The sequence below is a fragment of the Mixophyes fleayi genome, chromosome 4 (genome assembly GCF_038048845.1).
Source record: "Mixophyes fleayi isolate aMixFle1 chromosome 4, aMixFle1.hap1, whole genome shotgun sequence".
Taxonomy (NCBI): domain Eukaryota; kingdom Metazoa; phylum Chordata; class Amphibia; order Anura; family Limnodynastidae; genus Mixophyes; species Mixophyes fleayi.
Genome location: NC_134405.1, coordinates 58,773,820 through 58,793,227, shown reverse-complemented (window position 1 = coordinate 58,793,227; position 19,408 = coordinate 58,773,820). Strand labels below are relative to the sequence as shown.

The 19,408-nt window shown below is 38.5% G+C and overlaps 1 pseudogene; it reads left to right on the top strand.

Moving 5' to 3' along the window:
* The first annotated feature begins 9,896 nt into the window (after nt 1-9,896).
* Nucleotides 9,897-10,829, top strand: LOC142149561 (olfactory receptor 5V1-like; annotated as a pseudogene).
* The last annotated feature ends 8,579 nt before the right edge of the window (nt 10,830-19,408 follow it).

Genomic DNA, 19,408 nt, shown 5'->3' with positions numbered 1-19,408 from the left:
ATATATATATATATATATATATATATATTATAGTAAATGAGTCTTGTAATCTAAATTGAATATCAAAGGTGAATATTGTAGGCTATTTTGCAATGTAATTTAATCTAAAATCAATTTACATCATTTTATTTTATAAAATGCTTTATTAAAATAAAGGAATGTACAAGACATACAACAAGTATGAAGAACCCACAGTACATGGGAACTTGAGACACATGGGTAACATCAAGAGCGTTTTTTTAAATGCACGTCAGTCGGGTATACACACGTCCAAATTCATCAAGGAGTAGATATAATGAAACATTCCTTGATGAATGCGGTACTAAATCACTTATATGATGTAAAAATGTAGCAGCGCATTTCTCTTTGCTTCCTAGCTAATTCACCGTCAGACGTACGTTTAAGTACGATTTGCATTTGTCTTGCCGGCTGACAGTGCTTGCAATTCCTTCCTTTCACTCATATTTTATTATCATAGTTATTATCATAATTTCATTCTAACCCTACTTATTAACCCTTTCTATGAAGCTGTATGCTGCTTGTATGATATTGCCTGATATGAAAAACGCATAAAGGATGATAGTGGGAGAATAGCTGTGCTGCCATATATTGTGTTATTATAATGGTAGTGCTGCCATATACTGTGTGTTTATAATGGCTGTGCTGCCATATTCAGTTATGTTTCAAATGTCCCTTCATTATTAGTTCACATTTTCTTAACAAAAATAAAACACACATTTCTTTTTAAATAAATAACTTTTTATAAAATAATGTGGTCAATAATTTTAAACAAAAACATTAATAAAATGTAACTATTATACAAATAGGTCTCCAACATTGTAAGATTTCTTTTACATTTTTTTTTCAATGTAACTTGGGCGTGGGGGATTTGGTGATTTGGACTTGGACTGGGTGGATTTGAACACTTGGGCATTAGGGATGGACATATTTGTGGTGGGAATTTCTTCACCAGCTAAGCTAAAAAAAAATATTTTTTTTACATTCTTAATAAGTCTTTAAAATATGTCTCTGTGAGTGTACTTTGTTCACACATTTCCCAAGCTCAACAGAATTCAGAAGTGGTGCAGCTCTCTGCAAAAATTCAAGTTCTGCTGAACACAGTAGTAGCCAGAAGACTACTACTTTTTCTACTTTTTGGAGGCACATACAGATCTATTGGGGGGGGGGCGATTGATTTTTACAACATATACTAATTAGGCCAATGATGTCAGACACCTGTGAGATGGCAAACTTTGCCTTGGCCTGGGGAAAGTTACATTTTTGACTACACTTTTATCCGGCAAAACAAAATATTTAATATTAGACTACATTACAACATCAAGATACTTACATTCTTCTGCAGTCTCCTGGGATTGGCTCCCTGCCTCCTCCACTTGGACCTCCTGGGCATCCTCCCCAAAGACCTACTCCATGGCCCTTCCTACTGGCTCTCCTCCACTATGTCCTGGGATTCCTCCTAGGAATTGTAGTCTTCCTCTGGGACTGGGGAAATGGCTTTTTCAATGAGTGGGGAATAAAAAACCTCTCCTTGGCTACCACCATTTCATCCTCCTGGGCCTTTTCTCCGCCTGTAGATGTTCCCATTATAGGCGATAGTGATAGTGTAGGCATTCTGTTGGAATAAATATGACACATTTGTTTATTTATAAAGGTTATCTCTGTCTCACACATACATAGAGACATCCAGATAATGTTAGGTTGCAATGTGAAATATCCAATACCACACATGGGCCACCAAATAAACACCTCTAAACCACTTTCATATGGACTTGATGAGGGAGGTTTATATTAAACTCATACTGAATCAGAAACATCACTATTACATAGCTGCCCTTGCACTTTATCCATTGAAGGTTATTACAAGCCTTATTGCTTTGCAATGTGACAAATATAACAGTAATCTAAACTTGAGAAAAAATATATTAGATTCATTGTCAAATTACACCTCGCAACTTCACCCCTCACATCGGAGAGGAGCTTTGGCTGCCTTCTCCTCAAATTGCTCCTGTATTTTTGAAGTTGGAAAATGCTGCGTCTGTAGCCAAACTTGAGCCGCAGACACAGTCCTGTGGTCCTATAGGCATTGGTCTTCTGCTCTTGCTTATATACCAGTACATAGTTGCAGTACACACTGCCAGCTCTGCATGAGAGAATGTTGCTGCTCTCATGTTTGAATGAGACTATTTAAAAAGCTCACCACTGATTGGTTCCCTCTTATACCATATCTAAAATGGGTGACTTTCATCTGTCAATTTGTCTCAATAATCATCTGTATCCAGGCAATCAGAGATGTGAAAATGCTTAGTTGTTCTCACACAGGCAATCGCAGGAAAACATACTTGCATACCCTGTATAACAGCTGGAGAGGCAATCATTCAGCCCCACCATTTTGTTATTTAGAACTTCTTAGTTGAGAGCTTATAAACAACTGCTTATGATTTATCAGACATCTATTGGTGTACAGTTTGCCTCCATTATGTTATATTGGTGAGTACACAGACATATATGTCGGTTTTTTTAGACCCTTAAATGATTTTTACTAATGACTGACTTTTTCCCCTGCTTACATTAATGTTTGAGCCACAGCAACCAGTGCCAGCCATATTTCCATCTAAGAGAGATGAAAGTGGTGGCAGCCATGCCTAGTACATGTCTTTGCAAATTTGACAAACCTTAAAATCATTGTCCAAGGTATGGCAGACTTACATCTTTAATAACGTTAAAAGCTTGAACAATATCATTCCTACTTTGTCACCTGTTTTCAATGTCTACAAATTAAGTTTTAGCGCTGGGTATCTTTCAGTAATTATTATGTGACCTTTAGGGCCAATACATTTCTACCTTTATGTTTGTCTTCACAAGTCTTTGTAAAGTATTTTGGATAGTAAATATTGCAACATTATTATATTTGAACATTTCACACTTGTGGCAGGACTTTAAGCATTGTCTCAAAGCCAAACTGCATGACCACTGCAAGCAATCTAGGGAAACAGGAGGTGGACCCACAGCTGTGTTGGACCTCAGTCCCATGAGACCACAGCATTGTCCTGTATTGATAATCAGTTGATACAGGGGGTTGGCAGGATTTACACTAGAGATGCCCCCCTTCCCTAACCACACCAATATCCAAAAAAAGAGCCTTCTTCCACTTTCGTTGGCAGAGACTTTACCACTTGTAGTATGGCCTTGATGTCTTGATGCCCATGGGGAAGGAGGACATTATTTTTGTCCTTTGTTTCTTAGTAAAAAATTAATAGTTTATATCTCTAAATCATGCTGTATTATCGTTGTCATGATGCCAGGGCACTTATAGACAATTTCCACACACCAACCAGTAGAGAGTACGTTACTGACAACAGCTCCCACACCAAGTCAACGCTTACCAGGACACCTTTACAACCTTTTTCCACCCCAATAACATAGGCGTGGGAAAGTATTCTCACACCCAGGTATATATTTGAATACAGAAATATCTAATGTTTTTAAAATGTTCACCAACCATGAGCACATAATTAATTTCATTGACTTAATGTACAGAAGAACAAAAGAGAATTAAACTGAAAACTAAATAAATTATTTGAAAATCAGAGAGATTTATATCATAATTTAGTTCATGATACTTAAATCTAATCTAGTCTACATTGGACTCAGTTCTTCCTCCAGAATGGTTAAAAATACATAAAAATCATTGATATATTTACATACAGTAGATAAGGAAATATTTTAATAGCATTGGTGTCACCATTTAACTTTATTTATATCACAAATGGCTAATTATTTTGAAATCACTTGAAGGGTAGAACTCCCATTTGGGAATTTAGGATCAATACCCAGTTGTCACATATTCTCTTATACAGTATATATATGTATAGATCCTCCTTGTACGGGTTACCTCACTAAATGATTCTCAGGTATGTCAAGAGAACAAACTTACTTTAGCCATATAAATCTTAATTTAAAATTAAATTTTTATTACATTATTATTATTATTATTATTATTTTGAATTTAAGAAGAGGTTTGTCTTATATGTAAAGTATAAGTCAGTAATATCAAGCAATACATGGGAATAATATTTGCAGGTATTAAGCTAGGACATGACCTTATCTGTGTGGAGTTTGTATGTTCTCCCCGTGTTTGCGTGTGTTTTCTCTGGGTACTCTGGTTTCCTCTCACAATCCAAAAACAACTAGTAGATTAATTGGCTGCTATCAAATTGACCCTAGCCTCTCTCTGTCTGTGTGTGCATTTTAGGGAATTTAGACTGTAAGCTCCAATGGTGCAGGGACTGATATAAGTGAGTTCTCTGTACAGCGCTGCGGAATTAATAGTGCTATTTAAATAAATATAGGATGATGATGATTTCATAGTGGACAAACATTTTAGTCCATATTCTGTATTTGCAATGCATCGTTTGGATACACTGGGCAAACCTTCAGCTGGTATACTCAACTGTTAGTCTTGCTGACATTCTATCTTCAACAAGGAGGGTCCCTAATTTCCAAACCTGTCAATTATGGAGTTGAAATTAGAATTTGGATAAAGAGATCTTAAGTTGATTCTCCACAAGTGGATTTAAGCACTTTATGTTACTTGTGCTGTACACAAGTTTCCAGGACTATCTGTTTTGTATTTCTAGCCTCACATTTTATTTTATATTTGAAAGATATGATCATGACATTTAGGTGTTTGACTCTTATTAATTATACTTATTACAGTGTATTTGAACCTAGTGATATACTAAATTACCAATTTTGTTATTTATTCTTACATTTACAGTTTATATTACCAAAAAAGGGTCTTAGAACTTCCATGATTATAGACAGTAGTAATATTTCAGGTGGTCACTGATGGTGGTGTGTGGTGGGGAAATACAAGATTTTGCGTCATTTGGTAATGAAGCCCTATTCTATTTCTGTTTGACCGTTTCTTTATTGGGAATAATTTAGCTTCAGAACCTATTTTATTTAGTTTTATTTGTAGTACAAATTCTCCTGGGCAATATACATCCCTTTTATATAAAATACAACATAACAAATTCCAGCAAATATAATGTAAATCTGCTTTCCACATGGGCGACTTATCTCTACCAAGTAATCATCAATTGGCCATGCCCACTGTAGGTAACACAATGAATGCACTTGTATGATATATATGGTTCTTATGGATTTCTGCACATTTCATTTTAGCATCATAATAGTATATTAACTAAATTGTTGTTTAACAGTTTTCTATATAGTTTTTGCAACAAAGTTTTACACTTGTTTTTTAAGTGAAGAACATGCAAGTATACAGGATATAATTCATGAAGTATTTAATATATTTAATGCTAATTATACTTAATGTAACATTACCCTTGGCTGACGCTTTGTAAAAAAGTGCAAGCTATCTTTTTTGTTAGTAAAAATAGCGGTGGAAGAGGGCTGGTATATGGTGGTACTCCATAACCCCACTTCTCCTACTGCCTTTATTGTAACACTATCACATTTCATTCACGTACATTTTCCATACCGCCACTTCTCCTACTGCCTTCATTGTAACACTATCACATTCCACTCACTTACATTTCCCATACCGCCACTTCTCCTACTGCCTTCATTGTAACACTATCACATTCCACTCACTTACATTTCTCATACCGCTACTTCACCTATGCCTTTATTGTAACACTATCACATTCCATTTACTTACATTTCTCATACCGCTACTTCACCTATGCCTTCATTTTAACACTATCACATTCCACTCACTTACATTTCCCATACGTCCACTTCTCCTACTGCCTTCATTGTATCACTATCACATTCCACTCACTTACATTTTCCCTACAGTCACTTCTCCTACTGTCTTCAATGTAACACTATCACATTCCACTCACTTACATTTCCCATACCACCACTTCTCCTACTGTCTTCAATGTAACACTATCACATTCCACTCACTTACATTTCCCATACCACCACTTCTCCTACTGCCTTCATTGTATCACTATCACATTCCACTCACTTACATTTTCCCTACAGTCACTTCTCCTACTGTCTTCAATGTAACACTATCACATTCCACTCACTTACATTTCCCATACCACCACTTCTCCTACTGTCTTCAATGTAACACTATCACATTCCACTCACTTACATTTCCCATACCACCACTTCTCCTACTGCCTTCATTGTAACACTATCACATTCCACTCACTTACATTTCCCATATGTCCACTTCTCCTACTGCCTTCATTGTATCACTATCACATTCCACTCACTTACATTTCCCATACCACCACTTCTCCTACTGCCTTCATTGTAACACTATCACATTCCACTCACTTACATTTCCCATACGTCCACTTCTCCCACTGCCTTCATTGTATCACTATCACATTCCACTCACTTACATTTTCCCTACAGTCACTTCTCCTACTGTCTTCAATGTAACACTATCACATTCCACTCACTTACATTTCCCATACCACTACATCTAAATTTCCAATTTGACCTCTGGGTAAGAAGATGTGGAGCACATCAAAATTTGTAAAATAGTGTTTAATCCATCAATTTGTTTGGAATACATTTCATTCTACTGGTCACCATGTCCTTCAGATGTTATTGCATTCAGTAGGTAATGTAAAGTAGCTGCAACACCTTCAACTACAGACTTTATAGCCCCATTACATTTCTTTTATTTTGTAACTGAAACATTCTGTATATAAAGAATTTAGTGGAGTATCACAAAATTATTTGGCCTTTTCTGAAAATCTTCACTTAATTTCTGTAAAGATTCAGATTGGAATTAAATATGAAAAATATATATTGACTTTTCTAAACTGAACTCATTTAATTCTGCTGTATACATAACATGAGATGCCAAAATAAGGAACATCTATGAAAATCAAATATTCAAACTGTGGACTGTGCTTGATGTAGATCAATTACTGTACTACAGATATAAAGATATGGTCCTATGAGTGTTATTATATCAAACAATCTAGTAGAATCACACAAGGAAACCTACAATAATTTACAACAATTCCCACATAAGTTGTTGCAAATTTGTAAACATAGTTCTTAGTTGCTGCTATTATATGTACATTTTGAATCACAGCATAAATGGTAGAAAACTAGAACCATTTTCTTTAATATCAATCTATAGATTTTTGGAACCAAAAAATAATCATTCATCTAGCAGTGATAGCATGTTTAAGAGGGAAGCTGTTGTACATGTAGCATTTTAATCTAAACTGGGATACAAAACCACTGTAGTGTGTGTATACTATCTGACAGAGTTGTTCACAAAAATCTGTGGCTGACAGTGTGTGCTCTACTAATTTGTCATTTGCTGAAAAAGTTTAAACATTTTTAAAATTTTTGGGCAAATTGTGTGTATTCAATCAATATGGATCATGTTCAGAGGACAGAACAGCAGGAGCACCAACCAGCTGCTGGCACCAGTCATGATGATACTAGTCCTTCTATGTCATCTACTAAAACCTACGCTCAAGGACATAGTGGGTTTAAGTCAGGGAAACTGAGATCCAAAAAACAAGCTTTTACATTGGTAAAGAAAAAAACACCTTTAATAAGGGGAAAGTTTACTGTAGAAAAATATAAAATTTCCAACATGCCATTCTACACACGCAGTGGTAAGGAAAGATTCAGGCCTTTGCCTTTATTTATGAGAGATAGTTCTGCAACTGTTAGTGAGGCATCTTCTTCTGTCTGTCATGATGATGTAAGATCTTGTCATTCAGAGTCTAGAAGAGGAGCCAAATAAATTACATTGGTAAAATCAGTGCCGCAAAAACCCCTAAGGCAGTAAAACAAACTGTGTTTGTAAACGACACAGATCCGTGAGGAGAGTCTATCCACGAGTGCTAAGTGAAAGCCTTTCTGAAACTGGACTCATAAAGAACTCTCCTTTCACCCTTTCTGCAAATGTGTGGATTAGCAGCACAAGTATAGCTGGTGACATAGAATTTGAGGTTGCCATTTTGGATTTGCAAAAGGATGAGGGGGTTATTTGTGCAGCTGATGGCACTAATGAGGATGTTGATGATGAGGAAGTTATTTGTGTACGTCATGCACCAGTGGAAGCAGTTCTTGCCAGTGAAAAGAAGAAGACCATGGTCATGCCTGGACATAAGACCAAAAAAATCCACCCTTTATCTGTAGATTTATTTTTACCCAAAGTTTAGAGATAGAGCAAAAGTAGGAACATAAAAGGTCACGGACGTGTCCATTACAGTGACTGGGATGGGGAGTTTAATTCTAGAGACCAAAGGAGGTAGTAAGTGAAAGAAATTTAGGGCCAGTAGAGACTGTGGGGTTGTCAATGGGAATGTTGAAATCACCTAGCATGAGCATAGGTAGGTCAAATGATGAAAAGTAAATGAGCCAGGCAGCAAAGCTGTCAAGAAATTGGGGAACTGGACCTGGTGGATGATAAATAACAGCAGAACACATGTGGAGAGGAGAAACCAAATGGATAGTGTGCATGTGGAAGAGAAAGATAGGGAGAGATCTGGGAGTATAACTCAGGAGGTGCAGCTTGGAGAAAATATAATGCCTACTCCCCTTCCTTGTCTGTTACCATGTCTGGGAGTATGGTTGAGGGAGAGTCCCCATATGAGAGAACTGCAGGGGATGTAGTGTCAGAGGAGGTGAGCTAGGGTTCTGTAATAGCAAGGGGGTTGAGGGATTTAGAAAACAATAGATCATGGATGAATGCAAGTTTGATACAAACAGATTTCACACCCCAAAGAACACATGGAAAGGGTAGATAGGATAGTGTAGATATTTGGACATGGACAGACTGAAAGAATGAAGTGGATGGAAAGTTTTGGGTTTTTTATGTGAACAGATAGTGTTCATTTCACAGAGCACAGGATTGGGGAGATGTCACCAGCAGCTGTGTGAAGAAACAGGACAAGAAAGAGGACATGGGAGAATGATTTGTGGGTTTGAAGTTTGTTTCTGCTTATGTAGACGAGTGAGTGCAATGGGTGTAGAAAATAAAACATTCATAGGTACAGACTTGTGAGAAGGGAAGTAGTGAAGGGAAAATAATAATAGGGAAGGAAGAAATAGGATGCCGGAGAGAGGAGGAATTTAGAGAGTAGTGTGCATAAATTGAGGAGACAGAGATAGAGAGAAGGTAAATTGAATAGATACATAGATTGAGAGATGTGGATGAATATGGATTAGCTGGGGTAGGTAATGAGAGTGAGGAGGAACAACAGTGAGGGCAATGGAGGAGGTGGAAGCTATTTTACCATCCCCTGGCAGGAGTTAATAATTCCAAGTAGCTTAAAGTTCGGCTCAGTGGGCATAGCAGCCAAACAGAGATTGTAACAGCAATGAGAGTTGACCTCAATGGCTCCAGCAGCTGAATGGAGGTCAGCAGATGTTAAAACAGCTTGTTTTTGGTTGAAGGACGATCCTTAATGCTACTGCCACAAGCCACATTCTGTTCCATCTGTAATATTTTAGTCCATCAGTCCTTTTCTTGACTTTTAACTTGGAAATTACAAAAACCTGCATATATTACTCTAATTTAATACTAACATTGTAAAATATCATAACATTTCTACTATATCCTTTATTGTTTCCTATTTTACTATATGGAATATTGGTATATCTCATTCTATATGTTTTGCTTCAAAATATCTACATAACTTTTGAAGATATTTGTATGTTCAGAATAAACTCTATTGTAACTGCAAAATCATTTAAATTCATAACTTAAGAGCAAATGATGTTATAATTTAAATGAATGTACTGTATGCATACTCTGTTATAACTGTAAACAGTATAGCACTACACGCAGCAGTATTAGATTAAACAGAAGTTGTTCTTTTTTTCTGCTTCTCCACAAACTGAAGATGGAAGAAAATGACAAAAATCGCACTCAACACAGGGATTTCTACATACTGCTTTTTTCCAGCAATGAAAAATTAAAGTTTTTAGTTTTAATTGCTATTTCAATTACATATCTGTTTTCCATGGTTGGAAATGTGATGATTGCTCTACTGGTGTGCTTGGTGGACCAGCTACATACTCCTATGTACTTCTTCTTGTGCAACCTGGCAATCCAGGATATTGTGTATGTCTCTAACATTCAGCCAAAACTATTGTCCATCACAATCACCGGTGACACCAGAATATCATTCTCAGGATGTATCATGCAGATATTTTTATTTGTACTTTGTATTGAAACAGAATTTTTCCTGCTTACTTCTATGGCATATGACCGCTTTGTGGCCATCTGTAAACCTTTGCATTATTCCATGATAATGAACAAGAGGACATGTAGCCTCCTGACTTGTTTAAGTTAGATGGTTGCAGCATCAAATGGATTGATGTATTCTTTGTTAATTTCCAACTTGCCATTCTGTAAATCTCATAACATAAACCATTTCTTTTGTGAGATGGAAACAATGCTGACTCTATCATGCACCGAGACCACACATATTTTCAGAGTAATTTTTGCTGAAGGTGTTTTTATAGGGATCTTTCCAATGTTACTCATTATCATCTCATATGTATTCATTATATCCACTATCATGAAGATTCGGACCTCAACAGGAAGACTCAAGACCTTCTCCAGCTGCTCCTCACATCTCACTACTGTGATGCTTTTTTGTGGGACAAGTCTTGGTTCCTATATGAAAACAGAGTCTGAACAGTCTCATAAGCAATATGAATGGGTTTCTATGCTCTACATTGTTCTTGTTCCAATGTTAAACCCATTAGTGTACAGTTTGAGAAACAAAGATGTTTTAAAAGCTATGAAATCCTTAACTTATATACATTGATCTTTAAATGAGGGAAAGCATTATCATTTAATTAGTAATGACTGTGTATACATTAAAAAAAAGGGTTATCTTTCACTATGCTGTTCCGGGATAGAGTTAATTACGACATGGTACAAATAGCACAAATACACTGTAGTATGCAGAAAATGGCAAATAAACATGCATTTATCTTCATTAGTCTTACTTGCACTAGACAAATTATATTTTATGACATAGATTATTAAATTATTATTATTATTGTTATTATTATTATTATTATTATTATTATCATCGTAGATTTGTAAGGCACCACAGTGCTCCGCAGCGCCGTACAGTAGGGAAGACAAGGACATACATAAAATGGAACATACATAAAACAAGAACAGAAAAGGCAGACAAAATTAATGGAGACATGAAAACAAAGGGTATGGAGGACCCTGCTCATTAGAGAGCTTACATTCTAAAGAAAAGAGGGCACAGTTGAAACAAGAGGAGCGAGTGTGGCTCAGAGTGCAGATTGGGATAGTTGTGAGGGTGCATTAGTGTGAATAAAGTTATCGAGGATAAGGTCACCTCTAAAAAAGAGATGGGTTTTCAAAGAGCATCTAAAGATTTGAAGGCTGTGGGAAAGTCTGATTGAGCGTGGTAGGAATTGCATAAGTGGGGAGCAGCACGGGAGAAGTCTTGAAGGCGGGAGTGAGAGGTGGTTATCAGAGACGAGACAAGGCGCAGGTCAGAGGTAATACCGCTGACAACCTGTTTGAAAAACTAAGGGATATCATTGCAACATGGCTTATCCTGCTTGGACTCTCCTGAGGATATGTGATTTCTGATAATGCCACCAAGAATGTTAAAGCATTACAGGGTGGAATTCCATCACATTTCCTGCTTTGCTCACACAATCAACTTGGTGGTACAGAACTTTTTAAAAAATGACAATGACATGCAGGAGATGCTGTCTGTGTCCCAAAATATTTAGGGTCATTTTCGGGATTCTGCAACAGCATGTAGGAGAATGCAGCAGCTGCAAGAAGAATAGAATTTTGGGGGAATGTACTTTAGTCCAGCGCAGTGGAGAATACTTTCCGTGTTATGCAAGGTGCTGAAAATACTCAAAGTAGTCACCTGTGAAGAGAGTGCAGACACTGTTAGCTTGAGTCAAATGATTCCCCAATTAGACTTTTTGAAAAGCAGCAAGAGAAATTGAAGGATGAAATGAAACAAAGCAATTCCGCTAATTATGTTGGGATTGTAGATAAAGTACTTTATTCGCTTCGCCAGGATCCAAAAGTTATCAACATGTTGAAATTGGATCATTACATTTTGGCAACTGTGCTTGATCCTAGGTTTAAGAGCTATGTCTTCTTTTTCTTTCCAACTGACCCAGATCTCAAGAGAGGCAATGATCTCCTGGTCAGCAAGCTGACAGCTCAAACGACCACTGCCTCTCCTCCACTCTTATCACCTTTTCCCACTCCAGAATCCAAGACTTTTCCCGTGCAGCCCCCCTTCTCTGGAACGACCTCCCTCGTTCCATCCGTCTCTCTCCTACTCTGTGCTCCTTCAAACGTGCACTCAAAACTCACCTCTTCCTTATAGCCTACCAACCATCCATAACCTTCATCTCCTCCCTTTAGCTCATCCTCCCTTCTCTCTTCTTGCCTCAACTGGCTCCTCTTGTGCCTGGTCTGTTTACTCTACCTTAGGATGTAAGCTCATATGAGCAGGGCCCCCTCCCCTCCGGTCTCCATATCTGTTCTTCCGCTCCGTCTTTACTGCATATGACTGGCCGGAGTTTCTGAAGTATTGGTACTTTTTGTTCATTGTTCTGTATGGTTTCACCCTGTGTAGTCTACTGTTAGTACTGTGTGCGGCGCTGCGGATACCTTGTGGCGCCTAACAAATAAATGATAATAATAAATAGTACATGACATAATGACATCTCCTTCAGTTTCTCTGGAAATTGCTGCTGGAAAAAAACTTAGCTTTCCCAAGACACCCATTTCTGATGCAGATGAGTCTGCACAACATTTTGACATTTTGTCTGGTCTAAAAGAATTGCCAAAAAATCATGACAGCTCTTCCATAAAATGAACTACAAATTCCATGAGGAAGGCCATTACCGGCAATTGCACCAAAGTACGCAGACTTCTGTGATGGTGCATTCCAGCGGGGATGAATTAGTATTGTCTGAGGATGATGTACACACTGATAAGGGTGAATATGATGACAGTGTAGATTACAGGTGCTTAAATCTAGCTGAGAGAAGGAAGCTAGCTGAAGCTGGTATGCTTGGCAATATTTTGAGTAGAATGGCATGTTGGCAATTTTATGTTTTTCTTTCACCTTTATTAGAGAGGTGTTTTTTTCTTTAAAAGGGTACAAGCTTTTTATTTACATTTTTGTTTCCCTGTCTTAAAACCAATATGCACTTGAACATAGGCTTTATCACATTTTGTAGAGCGATTAGTATCATCATGACTGAGACTTGACAGTGACAAGAACAATGTGACTGAAGACTGAAGAGTGACAAGGACACTGCCACCCCTTCTGTTTCTATATGAGCTATGGCACAGTAGAATGTCACTGGAGACTTTTATGAACACTGGCAGCCCTATTATTACAATTTCTGTTTCTGCACTGAACCCTGCAACCTCTCCTATTTTTGAGGGAGCTATGGCACAGTGCAATGTAACTGCAGATTTGAAGAACACTGCCAACCCTATTATTTCTATTTCAGTAATGACAATTAGCAATGGAGCTGTCCTGTTGGTGTGTTAGCTAGATAACACAGTACAATGTGACTGCAGGTTTAGAACAAGACTGCCAGCCCTATTATTTCTATTTCAGAAATTACAATTAGCAATGGAGCAATTAAATTGTCCTGTTGGTGTGTTAGCTAGATAAGGTTTATATCAACTACTATATTATAATCGTTTTACATTATAGTGCTTGATTTATCTATTGTATTTATATTTAGCACCTCCATCTCACGTATGCATTCAATCGTATGATTTTTTATTTATTTTTAGTATTGATATAGATATATCTATTTCTTTATACCATGTATACAGTTCAATTGTTTTACTTATATGATTCCATATCCTTGGTGTTTTCCAGGGTGTGTGTGTGTATATTCATTAATTGATATAATTTTTTTCATTAATTGTATTTATGCATTCATAGGCATTTTATATTTTCTGTTTGGTTTCTATGTTTATTTCTTTATATTCAGAAGGTGATTAAGACAATACACAAATTAAATGTTTGAGGAGCTGCTGGATCAATTTAGATGGTAGAGAAGCAATTTACTATTGCCATCTTCCCTCTCTATGTCTAATCAGATATGTGGTCCGTGGTATCATGAGGGTTAATGCCCTCAGGTGAAGTTAATATTAATTATGTGTTGAATATAAAAGGAAGCTGTTGTATGAACTCTGCATGTCTCTGATGAAATCGCACTAGATGCGATGAAACGCATCAGCCCTGCTATTGAGGTTATGTGGATCTCCTTTTAGGAGTATGCAGTTCCTCAATTTTGCAACCATTGTCTATTATTGCAACATCTGTTTTCGGGACTTAAGCCTGTTGTGGTGCAACTCACTGTCTAACTGTAGTTTGTGTCGACCTACAAGTTTACCCTTCCTTTGGGAAAGGAGGAGCCCGATTACCCTATATATTTTTCATTGCATCCTGGGTGGTCTGTAAGGTGGTGCACACAGAGCTGTGCCTAATTGTCATCTGACTTCTCTGCGCACGGATGAGGTTCAGTTCATACACTGCTATCTTTTCATTGTTCTGAATGATTTTTTCCATCATGCACACGGATCTGTGCTAATCTGCAATCCGGCCCTCCTCTGGATGAGAGTATCGGATTCATTATTCATCCTGTCAGACAAAGCGCTATCAGCTCACTCACAGTTAAGATGACTTTTACACAGGCTGGTCCCATTTAGAAGTTTGTTACTAGTCAATTGACATTTAATTGCTCATTATTCATTTCAATGATATTGTTATTAGCATTCACGGTTTACATGCCACATTAGGGCAGCAACATTTGAGTTTTTCTTCTGAGTTCATCAATATTAGCATGCTATGATATTTAATATTGCTATGTTTTTATAGGTATTGTATTTTATATTAAACTTTTTATTGTTATACCACAGTCCGTTCATCTGACTTTGGTACAATACGCACATGTGTATGTTTATTTATTTATTTACTAAAATTAAGAATGTCTTTGAATGAGACATTCTTATTTAATTTAATGCTGACGGCAGCCACAGACCTTAATTAATGTTACTTTAATTTAACTTACTGTGTTATTAGGAATTTGTGGAGCATCTAGTAAGACATCTAATCTATTTGAAAAAGTGAGTTAGGTCTCTCCCATACCACCCTTTACTTTGTTATCACAGTCATTGATCAGATTGCTAGTATAGTCTATCCTAGGTCACCTAGACTGCTATTGTTAACCCATTGATGTACAGGGCAAAGTCCTATAATTTAGAAAAACACCTATTTCTGCACTTAAATAAATAGACTGGTATGTGTTAAAAAGCAACCTACAATTTTAGTTTGCAAAATGTGGAGAAAAATATATGGAACACACATTAATTAGCGATATAGTGCCTGTGTCATTAAGGAAAGTAAGGCAAAAAAAGGAGTAAATGTTCTCCAGGACAAACCATGTTACAATGCAAGGGGTACAAATTAGTTTATTATTTTGCACAGAAGGAGAATACTGGCTATTTTTTCATGTAGCACACAAATACTTGACAGCTTTATTTTTACACTTAAATTTAAAGTTGATCTAGGACATGCTCTACCTCAACTATAAATCAGTCCCCACATCTACCTTCTCCTGCAATGCAACATGGTTTTGCCCAGGTGCAAAGTTACTCATTTTTTATGCTTTTCTTTCCTTAATGACTCAGGCCCATAGCGTTTACTCCATTTGGAATAAATTCATTCTACTAATTGCCATGTCCTTGAGGAGTTTGTATTGCACTCAGTAGGTAATGTAAGGCTCAGTACACACTAAAGAATTATGTGACCAATATGTTAACTACAATGATTCTACCAACAACTGAAAAAAAAAGTCCCAATCAGCATGCCGACTTATGTGTACACACTATACATGTTTATTTACACTCAGATCTGTGCTCTTCAACTGTCATAACCATTGCCTGAAAAGATCATGACTCTGTAAAGTCTATAAAGATCTTGATCGTGAGTGCATACATACTGCATGACTGGAATGTGGTGCTGCTATATAAATAAACAATAATAATTATAATTTTATATATATATATATATATATATATATATAAATATAATTATTATCATTTATTTATATAACAGCACCACATTCGGCTGCACAGTACAGAGAATATTTGTCAGTCACATCAGTATTCCGAAATACACATACATGGTAGGATCCATTTTTTTAGTCATCAGCCAATTAGACTACCATATTTTTACAGTGGTCATAGTGTGCTGATATAAATTGGTATGTCATAATGACACTGCTGCCAACTGCTCAGTCTAGCTCACCACTTTGCAATCAATTGTCAGAAAGATATTTGTCTCCAGTGCAGAAGCCACAGTGGCTGAGCTATTTACATAGGACTTGGTGCATTTTGGTCTCCAGAAAAATGTCTGCCACTTGTATAACAGTCAGTTATAGAGACACTCTGTAAAAAAAAAATAACCTTAAACTGATGTTGTGACAAAACTTTATTCAGAAACTTTACTTCCGCAGAATGCACAAACCAGCAGTTGTACTATTGATTTCTTCATTACTCAACATCTTTCTCGACATTTGTCTCTGGACACAGGCAGATATTTTAGTAACAGAGTTAGATTTCTGCATTCTGGATGCTATTCTCAGTCTGTGTTCTATGTGTGTGTATGAGATGCTTTTTAATAGTAAAATACAAAGTCACAATGAGTGCTGTCACTTAATATATCTTTGAATTTCATTAAATAGTGTTAAAAGCATCTAAAATTAGGACTAAAAGAAACATAAACCTATTAAAATCCCTAAAGCTTTAGCCAGGCAGCCCCAGCTATTCATTTACATATACAAAATACAAAAAGGACTCTCATTAGACTTAAAGGGCCTGAGTCATTAAGGAGAGTAAAGCATAAACAAGGAGTAGCTTTGCACCTTTGCACCATGTTGCATTTGAGGAGGAGGTAAATTTAAAATATGGGGACAGATTTATAGTTGGGATAGGGCATGTCCTAGATAAACTTTACATTTGGGAAGTGTGGCCATCAGCCTAAACGCAGTTAAAATCACGTGGGTGAGTGATTAGGTGTTTAGCCTATGGGCTTTCTCTATATGTCAATCAATAGGGCAGAGGAGGGGGGTGGTCTGGTTTTATATAGGTGAAAGTTCTCCACCATTTCCCCCTCTCTGCTTCCGGATTTCGTGGAGTCCGGCTGAGTATATTTCTAGATTCTAGTGAGAGTTTTTATTGTCCTGTTTTTGGTATCTTATTTTCTTTTCAGCCTTCCTGTGGTTTTCTCACCTTTTATTCTTCAGCTTTCTGCTCCTTTTCCATTTTCCTTCCCTTTCTGCCCTTTCTCGTCTCCTCTCTGTCCCCCCCCTCCCCTCCCCTCCAGCCCTCTCTCTCTCCCCCTCTCCCGTGCATTGTATACCTTTTAGTGTAGTCTTACCGCCTGTCAGCTATGTCCCGTCCCAGCCGAGTGCGGAGCGCAGCGGCTAGATTCAGAGAGTCGGGCTCTGGCAGCAGATCCGTCCCGTCGGCATCCCCCGCATCTTCTGCGCCTGCGCGGTCCCTCCATATTAGCGGCGTGACCTCTAGGAGTGCCCGCAGCGCATCTCTCTCCCCCAGGCCGCAATTAGCTTCTGATAGGGGTCACCGGGTGGATATCCCCGCTAGGAGGGCGGTGGGGGCGGTAGCTGAGTCGGGGGCAGTGGCCCTAGTATCCGTCGCGGGGGGGCGAGTGGGTGTAGCTTCCGGGGGTGGCCAACAGGTTTCCATTCCACCAGCGGCAGCTCTTCCTCCCATTCAGTCCCCGTCAGGGGGTGTATTTTTAGGGCCTGGGAGGCAGTTGGTCAAGGGGGTCCCTTTTCAGTTAGCAGGCAGGGGGCAGTGTCGCCTTATAGGGGTTTGGGGCCTGTGCTGTGGGATCCGGTGGTGCCAGAGGTGAGCATGGGGCAGCAGCGTGGTTCCCTTATCAGTGGGGAGAGGGTGGTAGGTCTTCATGGGAGGGAGCTAGGTGTTACATTGGGGTCCGGGGGCAGCGGGGCGGGGGGTGGTTTAGTGGGGTTTGGGGATGGGGGTCAGCCCTTCCCCATGGTTCCTCCAGCAAGAGCTGGGGTGAGTATGTATGGGGATTAGGAGGACTACATTTGGATCATCGCCACCTATATTCTGCTGGGTACCTGTCCATTATTGGAGGCATTTTGATATCCATACATTTAATCTCAACACGGAGATATCCCGCAGCGTGCACACGCTATTTGAGCAGGATCATTTTTTCTTTCAACAAGAAGGAGAGGATTTCCTTTTAGGAACTAGAAGAACTTTCTTCCTCATTCTTGTTTTAATAATTGGCATTCTGCTGGGTGCTTTTTATCATTGAAATCAACATTATATCTAACCTCATCAGCACAGACTCTGGGACCGCTACTAAGTGCCTGTCTGCATTATAGACAGCCAGACATCCCTGCTTCATGTGAGTAACGGCTACCAATTTCATTTTTGCTTGCATTTTTCATCATCACCAACATTTTTATTTTTATTTTACAACTCTGGACATTATATTTCCTTACATTTTCTTTTTGCGGTTCATATCAATTGTCATTTCATATTTTAGTAGCTTGCAAGTGCACTCTAACCATATTTGCATTCACACTGAGTTTGTAGTGTTTTTTACCATTATCATTGTTTTCAGCAGTGTCAATTGATGCATGTTAATTGTTTAACACATCTAAGCTGTCTCGTTCCGGCCGGAGCGTATTGTGGACCTATCCATATTAAATTGATATATCTTTCCTTTACAAGCGCCCAGAACCTGACTATTTTTATATTTATGAGTATGTATGCCACCAGTTTCTTGCCCCCCCCCCCGTGGTTAGGGTCAGAGACGAGTGCTTGCGCCCCTTTTCAGGTAGGGGGGAGGGATGTTTCCAGCGGTTTTCATCTCTCCTTTGCCGGTCAGGGGGCAGCCTTCCCTGGCGTGGTTGGTTCGAGGCTGGGGTCAGCAGGGCAGTCGGGGATACATGGGAGTTGCCCTATCCTCCTGCAGGGGGGAGTTCTATTCTAAATGCACTAGGGGTAGTTTCCCCTCCTTACCCTGTCCCGTCAGGGATTTATGCTCACTATTACCCGGTTCCTTTTAGGCAGGTAGGAGATCTAACAACGAATCCCGGAGGTTCCGGCCGTGCTGTACCCCCCGCTCCAGGTTTCTTTGGGTCTGAGCTGAGGCGAGGGGGCTTTGGGCCAGGCGGTGCGGATGGAGGCCCTGCTAGGGATGCTAGGCAGTCTGGTGTTGTTGCTAACGTGCCTCTGTTTTCAGATTCCCAAGGGCTTATGGACAGGTCATCATCACAGACTTCGGGC